General features: G+C 35.3%; 1 long non-coding RNA gene across 1 annotated transcript; it reads left to right on the top strand.

Moving 5' to 3' along the window:
* Positions 1-9874: 9874 nt before the first annotated feature.
* On the top strand, positions 9875-10198 carry LOC140147687 (uncharacterized). Its single transcript, XR_011858388.1, has 2 exons — positions 9875-9918; positions 9952-10198. It is a non-coding gene; the product is annotated as an uncharacterized lncRNA (long non-coding RNA).
* Positions 10199-10457: the final 259 nt, after the last annotated feature.

Below are 10457 nucleotides of genomic sequence, written 5' to 3' on the forward strand. Positions count from 1 at the left end.
ATATACCAATTTAGCATGCCTAATTTCAGCATGTTAATGAGAAAACTATGAGCTTGCACCTGATGATACCAAAAAGTGTAGCAAAAACAGCATTTTGATGGGGTAAAGTGAGGGAATGAGGTTGTCAACCTTTAACCAGATTCCAAGACAGTTTCAAATTATGTTTTAAAATTCTGTTATTTATACGTGCCTGGAGTATCGTTACGTTACTGCATACGAATATCACCTTATTGGTTAGTACAGCTGTCAAATTCATACAATTATGCACATACTGGTAAACGCATGAGAGTTTCCACACATGAAGTGTCTGGTCCAAAGTGCCTTGACCTCTAGTGACCGCTATAGAGAGGGCACGAAATATCATATAGGGTAAAATTTTTCAAAATGCTCCAATCTTGTCACAGATACACCAATTATTCATCTGAGCATAAGGATTTCAAAAATGTATAATTTGTGCTACATATGGCCTATCGTTACAGAAACATTCTACAAAACATCATGTTTTGGTCAAAACGGCACATTTTTGGTTGTTCGTGGGATTTTTTATACAGAGTTAAACAAAAGCAGAGCAGGTTGAAACACGTAGTATATCATGTATATCTAAAAAATATTTTGGGAAAAATGCCCATGAGCAATCTCCACATCTTACAGTGTGAATGTTGTATTTCCGTTTGATATTTTCCCACAGGAAATGCCCCTAGTAGTATAACAGGACACTACAAGACATGAAAAATTCTGCAATGCGTGGATGGAGACAAAGAATTGTCAAATTCCTAGAGTACTGAGTAGTAAGTATTCTATCAAAATTTATATTTTAAAAAATCCCTTTATTTTGTTGTAACCCATATATGATGTCGACGGTTAACAATTTATCTAAATCTGTCCCTTCTATCCATTTTCTTTTTTAGTTTCTTCTGCTTAGCTTGTGATTTTCCGTTTCCATGTTATTTATTTATTTAACCCGTTCCCATTATTTTCTAAATCTGTTCTTTCTTACATTTCCCTTTTAGCATCTTTTTTTATTTGCTGCTTGTGGTGTCCCGTTTCCATGTTTTTTACTTAATTCTGTTTTCATTATTTTAGCTTCTTTTTTCGTACATTTCCTGATTCGTTTCTTTCCTTCTTTGTTTCGTTCCCGTTTCATTTAGTTACTTTAACCCGTTGGCCTATTACTCGTACCCTTTTGTCCTCATTTTAATTTTCTTTTTCTTTATAGTACCGCTTCATGTTGTTTATACAACACACATCTTTTTCCCGTATTTATTACGTCCTCTCATAGCCTGTCTGTGGACGTGTTCACCCGGTATCCTGTGACCTGACCATGCACCTTTTTGTCCTTTATTTTTCCTTCTTTCCGTATTATCGTGTCCACTGGTCTCTGGCTCGCAAGTTGTGTGCCTCTGCGCCGTTTACGCGCGCATTGGCGTAATGCGCATTACGCACGCGGCGCCGACGCGATGCCGCCGGCCAGCTGCAGTGACGCGTAGGCTGGTAACCGATTTTCATAACAAAAACCCCGTTTTTGCAGCCAATTCTTGCCCGTTTCCAACCAAATTTTCGCGTAACCGTCTAGGTATGTTCCTCGATCTCCCGTATGAACTTGGCGACATTTGGATCGAAACTGACGGAGCCTTTATACATGATACATACATAGATAGATAGATACATACATACAACATTCCCCTATTTATAGTAAGATGGATTTCGCTCAAACTTCTCATGGGGCTGTGGATTTACCCGATGTTCACGTAATGTAAGGTAGAAAAACGAAAACTACCGCATTCTCCTGTGAGATTTGATGAAAGGGCAAAATGTGACCACTTTAAACTGCCATTATTTCAATGTTCATTTTTCTCGGTAAAATACGATTTAGGTACACGATAATAAATACAGCATCTATAGGTAAGCAAATATGAATCGATCATCGTAAAAAGCATGATCGACTCATGTTTTAAATATTTTTGATTATATACCTCATATATAGATTCCTGTCATCTGATTGGTTGAAAGTGCAGTCATTGAATTAACCATGCCCGCAAAATGAACTATGGACCGGTCCATGGAAATGAACTATGGACCGGTCACGTGCGTCACGATCAAACTGCGTGTTTTTCCAGCGTAAAATGATATTACGCACGCGTTAATGTTTTCACGCGTTATAATTACGCAGAAATCGCAGATTGTAATCTGTGTGCCGTTCGCATTGAAACTATTAATTTCTCTTCCCAAAATCGATGCTCTTTAACCAAACAATTGACAAATGACAATCTTAAGATTTGGTATATAAAACAAATATTGACTGCTTTTTATTCGGGGCATGGTTAAAATTATACGCCCGCGGTGATCTCAAAACCATGACTATGCCCCTCGGCTACGCCTCGGGGCATAGTCATGGTTTTGAGATCACCTTGGGCCTATAATTTTAACCATGCCCCTCATAGCAGTCAATATTTGTATACTATTGCCGATTTTAGGCATCATTTTGTGCAAATAGGCATTTGTGAATTTTTAAAAGTTAATTTTGATGCCTTATATGGTCAATATCTCAAAAAATAAGGCCAATATCAAAAAAATTTAAAAAAAGGTTTTTGGAATGGAGCTTCATGATTGAGATAAAAACAAAATAAAATATTTTGGAAAGAGTGTTTTTTGTTATGATGTACCAAACAAATATTGCCAAAAACTCACTTTTTTGTGATTTTCTTCATAATTGTTGTTTTTACTAGGCATATCACCTCAACAATAATCGCAGCAAAAACACGTTATTTAATGTTCCTACATTATTGAGCTTTATTAAAGCATCAAAAATCACAAAACAGAATTGAAATCGGTCAATGCATTGTGATGTAGTGTCAATTTAAAGATGCTCGTAGATGGAATGAAATCCTGCCACAAATGGCTGTAATGATAAAATTGGCACATTTCGAGATTTTGAAGGTTTAATTGGACGCTTGCTTGAAAAAGCAGCGTTAATTTAAATATCACATGTTAAATGCCTATCTTTCCTGACTTCGTTACAGAAAACAAAATTAAAAAATCTATCATTGAATAATTATAATAAATTAACCAAATACGGTATACTATTTTAGCGATTTCGGCCAATCTGCAGACAAATTAAATCTCAAAAAATGACTAAGTTAATTCAGCTAATTAATATGCAAAATTGATGCCAATAGAAAACCGTACATGATATAAAGGTGCGGTTTTTTTGCACACATATGTATACAAAGTTCTTTCAATTGATAACAAAAAATACACAAAAAGTAATTAATTATGCAAATTAGGTAATTACAGCTAATTATGTATTTATGATATTATTGTGCAAATTAGGCATGAGTAATTTTGGTGTTTTTTTTAAATATTTAATGAACGTCTGTTCATTCATCATAAATTTTTTAAGTATGATCCTGTTTGACATTTTGACGGTGTCTGGAATATAATTTTAATTTTTACTGTAAACATGGTATGTGTCACCATTACTCAAAGCCAAGTCCGAAAAGTAAAAATAAAAATTCAGTTGCAATGAGACTTTAAATTAACATTTTGTCATCTGGATTAACATGGGAGGACAATCGGTAAAATGAACAGCTATTCTACTGTACCGCGTATACAAAAATAGTATGGCCTTGGACACACACAATGGCTTAGAGCTATTGTGGTTTGGAAAATTACTCCCTAAAAATATCATTGATTAATGTTTTGCTTCAAATATATAGTTTTAGGCAAGTGCTTCATTTGTTGTCGACGGAAATAATTTACATGCTAAGAAAGATTAGTATGTCAGCTAAATGGTGGTAGGTCCTTTTACTTCAATAGGCCTATATTTACTGATTTATGAGCGATCTTCAAAAATCCATAAAAACAGGCAGTAGCACTTAAACAAAACAATTTTTAATTTTTGAGGACCCGATGTTAGCCTCGGAAAGGTCTTCACACACCATATATTAAAATTTTAAACAATTTGGATAAATGAATCATATGAGGAAATTCATTTATCGACATGGATGTTTTCTAAAATTGGCCAAATTTGAAGCGCGCCCTTTTCAATTCACTGTTATGCTTGCATGCACAGTGTAGCAGAATTATTGTGCAGCCACTGTGACATACCTATTTTTACACCAAATCTATATATGTATATCAAGATTCATTGATGTCTTGCCTTTATAAAAATGTATACTTTTATATGTCTTGCGCGCCGAATAATTACAAAGTTATTGCACTTTTACTACATGCATGTCTGAGAGTACACAGCCACCTTAATGATATATTATAGTCACCTACACAAAAATGGCAAAACTCAGAATTACCATGAAACAAAGCAAAACGCAAGAAACTTAAACATGGGTCAGCAATTTTTACGATAATTTTAAAACCCTTTTTAATGATTTCTACAAATCTTCATAAAGTTGTTGCATAATTTTACGCGGAATGTAAAAACAGAGAGTTGATATTCTTGAGAGGGCACTCTATTCACGTGGTTTCTTTTCCAACGCTAAAAGATCACGAATTTTGGTGGTTTGCAAATGAAAAGTGTCCGCACTATCGATTGATTACGTAACTGTTATGAATAATTTATTAGGTTTTTCAATGCAATCGCCTCGACCCATTAATACATATTATCTGTATTATCAAAGTAATAATTGGAATAGCAATACGGTGAGTTCACTGAACTACGCCCTAATACTGATGGAGTTTTAATGGCGCTAATCCTCTCCATACACAGATGAACAAATACAATAGATGAAGGTCAACACGTATGACCTCCTATGTGACATGTTATATGTGATGTACAAAAACTTGAATATCATAAAGATCAGTATTCGTTTGTGCATATGAACTGCACGTTTACGTTGCTAAATATTACTCATTATATATTATGACAAATAATGGTATTATGACAATACGGTATATACATTGTATATAAAACGACTAATAGATCCTGCTATCATGGCGTCAGGTCAATGTTCATCATATCCCGTATATTTCTTAAAAGTCACTCATATTTGAGACAAATTGCTGTGCCCATTTTATAGGTGCACATGTAGATCCGTGTTGTTTTTAATTTTCATTTCTTTTTAATGAAAGAATTAAGGTTTTCCACTGCACGGGGGCCACAAGGGTGATACTTATTTTAATGCTATATTTTCAAAACGAATACGTGTTCCCGGTTGGCTCTATAGCGATTTCACAGAAAAGGTATTTCTAGTACAATGCAGCGTCGGACTCTAGCTGAGAGCGTAGCCTAAGTCATTATAGACTCCAATAATGGCTCTCCATACACAAATGAACAAACACAAGGAGGTAGTCTCCTCCGTGGCCAGCTTGATTTCGATGGAGCGAAACCAAATTGGCTGCGGAGGAGACGGGTAATTTTGCCATGCAAATGAGCTGAGTGTCGTAGCCCTGGTAAAAATAACCTGCTGCAATGAATTCAAGTGGAACCAGTATTTCATATTGCATGATTACACGGAAATTGTTTTTCCTTTTATTATACCGTAATCTTTTTATAATTACAAGCTAATCAAAAGTGAAGATGACATCTTTAGCGGTCTAGTACACTGTGCACAAAAGTGTTGTCGCGTATCACTGCGTGATAGTTTGAAGTTTGTCATTTGCACCAAAACAAAATCATATTCAGTTAATTTCTCGTATTTTGAGTACACTTTTTGTGAGCGGTGTATTGTGATGTCGTGACAGATTACCCATCTGCGGAGGTGTTCCTATATGCTCTAATGATAATTTGATACTGATCAAGATATTAGTAATCCTTAATGAATCTATTATCCAGATGATTCGATCTAATATAAGGCGTGATTTGAAGATTTATTATGCCTGAAGAGGTCTTAATTACTATGGGTGGTAATAGAGATTATGGTTTAAATTTATAACATGTCATTAAACCTGCCAACACGTTCGGGCGATTATAATGTTTGATTGTTTCAGAAAATTGTCAATATCAGGAATGTGATTGAGAAATGCAGGGAGCATAGACTTCCTCTTTACATGTGCTTCATGATATATTACAGTAAAGCTTTTGACTGTGTTAGCCACCCTCAGATGTGGGAAACTATGAAAAGATGGGTTTCCCAAGTCATCTGGTGCTTATCTGGTGCTTTGTCGTGATAACTTAGACTTAAAGCTTTTGACTGTGTTAGCCACCCTCAGATGTGGGAAACTATGAAAAAGATGGGTTTCCCAAGTCATCTGGTGCTTATATGAAGATCAAGAATCGGCAGTCAGAACAAGTAGTGGGGACACAGATTGGTTCAAGATTGGAAGAGGCTTACGACAGAACTGTGTGCTATCACCAAACCTATTTAACATCTACTCTGAAGACATAATGAGAACAGCTTTGGAGGGGTTTGAAGGTGGAGTGAAGTTTGGCGGTACAAGAATTACTAACCTGAGGTACGCCGATGATACCACTCTTATTTATAGCAGCAGAGTAAAGCTGATTGATCTTTTGAAGCCCATCAAAGAGGCCAGCGAAGAAAAACACCTTCTCCTGAACACAAAGAAGACAAAAATAATGGTTTAGACAGAGAGCGGAAAAGTGATGAGTTTGTGATAGATTGACAGCAGATTGAGGAGGTGAAGCAATTTGGATATCTGGGTTCAATGATTAACAACAGTGGTGACAGCACAACTGAAATTAAGAGAAGTCTGACTATTGCAAGGACAACTGTACAGGGCATGTCAAGCATATGGAAAAGCAGAGGCTTATCCAATGACCTCAAGGTACGCCTACTTCGTGTAACTGTGTTTTCCATTGCCACTTATGGATGCGAGTCTTGGGCTATGACCAAGAATGATAGGAAAAAAATATATGCTTTTGAGATGTGGTGTTACAGGAGGCTTCTACAAGCATGACAAGTGACATGGAAAGACAGGAGAACAAATTCCTGGATCCTCGACAAGATTGGTACAAGTCTGACCATAAGAAGCGGCATAAAGGAGAGAAAGCTGAAGTACTTTGGCCATATTGTCAGGAAATATGGAGGTGCAGAAAAACAGATTTTGCAAGGGGCTATGGAAGGCAGACGAGGAAGAGGACGTCTACCAACATCTTGGACTAATGACGTGCAGCTGGTTTCTAACCAAGGAATGCAAGGAGCAACGCACTTGGCATCAGATCGAGTGAGATGGCGTACTCTTGTGAAGACCACAGCAGCACTACACAGCGCCACCTGACAGAGAGAGAGTTTCAGAAGAATATTATACAAATGCACAGCTTTTAAAACAGCGCATTTTAGACCCTTAGTTTTTGTTCTAAAGAGATTTCGATCTATCACCCGCTAACCTGCCAATAAAAGTCAAATCCTGATATTGCTCTGTAGTATTAGTCGTAATGTTTGCTTTATGTTTCAAGGAAATAAAACAAAACAATCAAATCAAATCAAATCAAATCAAATCAAATCAAATCAAATCAACTCAAATCAAATCAAATCAAATCAAATCAAAACAGAAACAATATGACATAACAACATAATACAACACAACGAAAGAAAAACAAAACACAAACTTATATAATCACCTACCATGACTAAACGTATTTTTATAAAGCTTTCAGCATGTTTAGGCCCGCGCACATTGTTATGTGAACTCCAAGTTGGCGCTTAGCGCTACGCGTTGGCTGTAAAATGTATTTTCTTTTTTGCCCATATGTTCAATTTTTTATTGATATTTTTCAGTATCGTATAGCGATCCAATTTATTGTGTCTGGTTTTTTTTTGTGCAGTTTGGTTGTTGTTTTTGTACACATTTCACCATCATTGTAAAAGAGCCAAACAAAACTATTCATGGTGTATATATATATATTACTATGTCTCTAAAATTATTTGAATATCAAAAAGTACATAAATATTGTGCCTTGTCTGTAAAAATAACCAAAAAAAAAATCTCATTTATCGCATAGCTCATTTTCTTAAAAAAATTAAAATTAAAAACGCATAGCACTTAGCTTTTTTTTACCAAATGTGTCAGAGACAGAATTTTTTTTGGCCTTAATAGGATAATACAATACACACGATTCATAAGATTTGTATAACAATCAAACTTAATTATAACATGACAGATCCCGTCTCACGAGATTAACACAGGTTAATATATCTTGTCAATATTGCACTAATATTGCAATGTAATTATGATTTCTGGTTGAAGAAAAACACACTGTTTTTTCAACACTTTCATATTATAAAAGAATAGACACATAAAATAAATTACATACATGTATCACAGTACTTATGAGAGGTGAGAAATAATTATTCCAAACACCCGATTAACTGGGGTTATTTGACCTAATTATAGAATTGTTCATAATTTAAATCGCTACAGATTGGAACTGTATTTCTATGTAAACATCTCAAAAAAAGTAACTAACCCCCCTTAAATAATGGCCATTACTAAAAAGGGGCTATTGTATTACCAATCTGTAAAATGCGTTGGAAGCAGAATTTATTTCTGCGCATTTTGACACCTCATTAGATACGATAGCCCAAAAAACAATAAAACGCCGGTCAATTTAATGTAGTGAGGTCCAGATTTGAAAGTTGCACTAACATCCACATTTTTACAATACAAAAACACTCAGATATTATTACACAGATTTCCTTCCATTACACTGAATACAAAATCAATACAATTTACTGCAACTTTCAAATCTTGAGTTACATTGATTTAAATGTACGATGTGACGTCAATATTTAGTCAATTGCTACAAATAAGGTGTCAAAATGTGCAGAAAAAAATTCTGCTTTCAACATATTTTACAGATTTGTAATACAATCACCCGTTTTTGAATAATGGTCATTATTTAAGGGGGGTTAGTTACTTTTTTTTGAGATGTTTATATGTAGGCCTATATATAAACTCAATTGTTTACACTTTGGAGCAACAAAATGTTATACATACGCTTTTAGATGTGATGGCTTATCTGGAACACCCGATACTTGTACTTGTTTGTAAATCATGGATTATGCTACTCTTTTTTACGTAAAAGCATTGAACAACTTCCAATGAGTGAAAATTACGCCTCAAATAGTAGGTCATTTTCAATTTTTTGGTAAGTAGTCTTAGTTTCATTGAATTACAGCATTTTGTCATATTTATTATAATATTCTGAATAAAATGAGTGGATACGTCAAGTATTTATATATGAAACAGTATTTTATTCTCGAATAAATACAAATATTCTGACAATGGTTGCAACTTTAATTGCAACGATAACGACATGCATACTATCATATTTTACGAATTACGGTTAAACTCGGGATATAAGGGGAAATGTCATTGAAAACTCTAAAAAACAAAAGTTTCAGATATGAAACAAAACTCGGATAATTCTGTTATGGCCTTGATATAATATTGATTGTTTCCACATTTAGCCAAGACGGTCTGGAACTTCATCTGAAATATGACTAATTTGCTGATATGATCCGAATTGTATTCCTTTGTTGGTGTTCTTTCTTTTCAAAATGTAATTCATCAAATGATATCTTTATAATCTAATAATATAGCTTAATGGTACTAAAAATAAAGAAAACTAAAGCTCTTATCACATATCAGTTCGACAAGATGAATAAAATACGTTTGAAGATTTTAATTATAAACTATGATAGCATAGCATAGCATAGCATAGCATAGCATAGCATAGCATAGCATAGCATAGCATAGCATAGCATAGCATAGCATAGCATAGCATAGCATAGCATAGCATAACATTGGATTATAGTTACTTGTGATGTATAGATGTGTTTTACTTTCGAGCTTCAGCAAACCAGATGATATTATATAAAAGCTTTAGGTAGCCAATTTGGTTTAAGTTTCTTCTTACGATACTGAGACAGGTGGATGTCAGTTCATAAGAGCAATGTCGGGGATTTATAGATCAAAATGTTTCAATCGATGGGGAGAGATGAGGTTCCACCAGGTCCGACCGAGTCTCCTACACAGGTTACGCTCCCTGTGGAGGGGCGGAACCAAACTGGCTGATGTGGAGACTAAGCCAGTTTGCGTCGGTCTGATACTCGTCTATCCTCGTCTTTGACCATGCGCAGATCTGGCTGGTCAGGAAGATATTTAATATCCCGAATTTATAATATGCCTACCAGTTCCACCGTATAACCGATTTGCTAGAGAATATTTGTTACCATGTTTAATAAATTCGTATTAATCGTATAATAAAATGTGGCCAAATGTATATTTGTGTACATAGTGTGTGGATCCACTCTTCTACGGACTTGGCTATTAAGCATGTCGGGAAGGATATGGCGGTATGCTGACCTGGGTCAATATGTTCTGGGCAGATGAGGTCCCACCAATTGCCTACGATCATGTGTGACAGGCAATTCCCGATAATAATAGAGGTTCCCTGACTGAGAGCGAAGACCGTTCTACAACTTCTGTTACACTCTCTTCTGGGTTAATGCGCGTTAATGCACTGTTTGGAATTCGCTGTA

Source organism: Amphiura filiformis, chromosome 3 (genome assembly GCF_039555335.1).
Source record: "Amphiura filiformis chromosome 3, Afil_fr2py, whole genome shotgun sequence".
NCBI classification, from domain to species: domain Eukaryota; kingdom Metazoa; phylum Echinodermata; class Ophiuroidea; order Amphilepidida; family Amphiuridae; genus Amphiura; species Amphiura filiformis.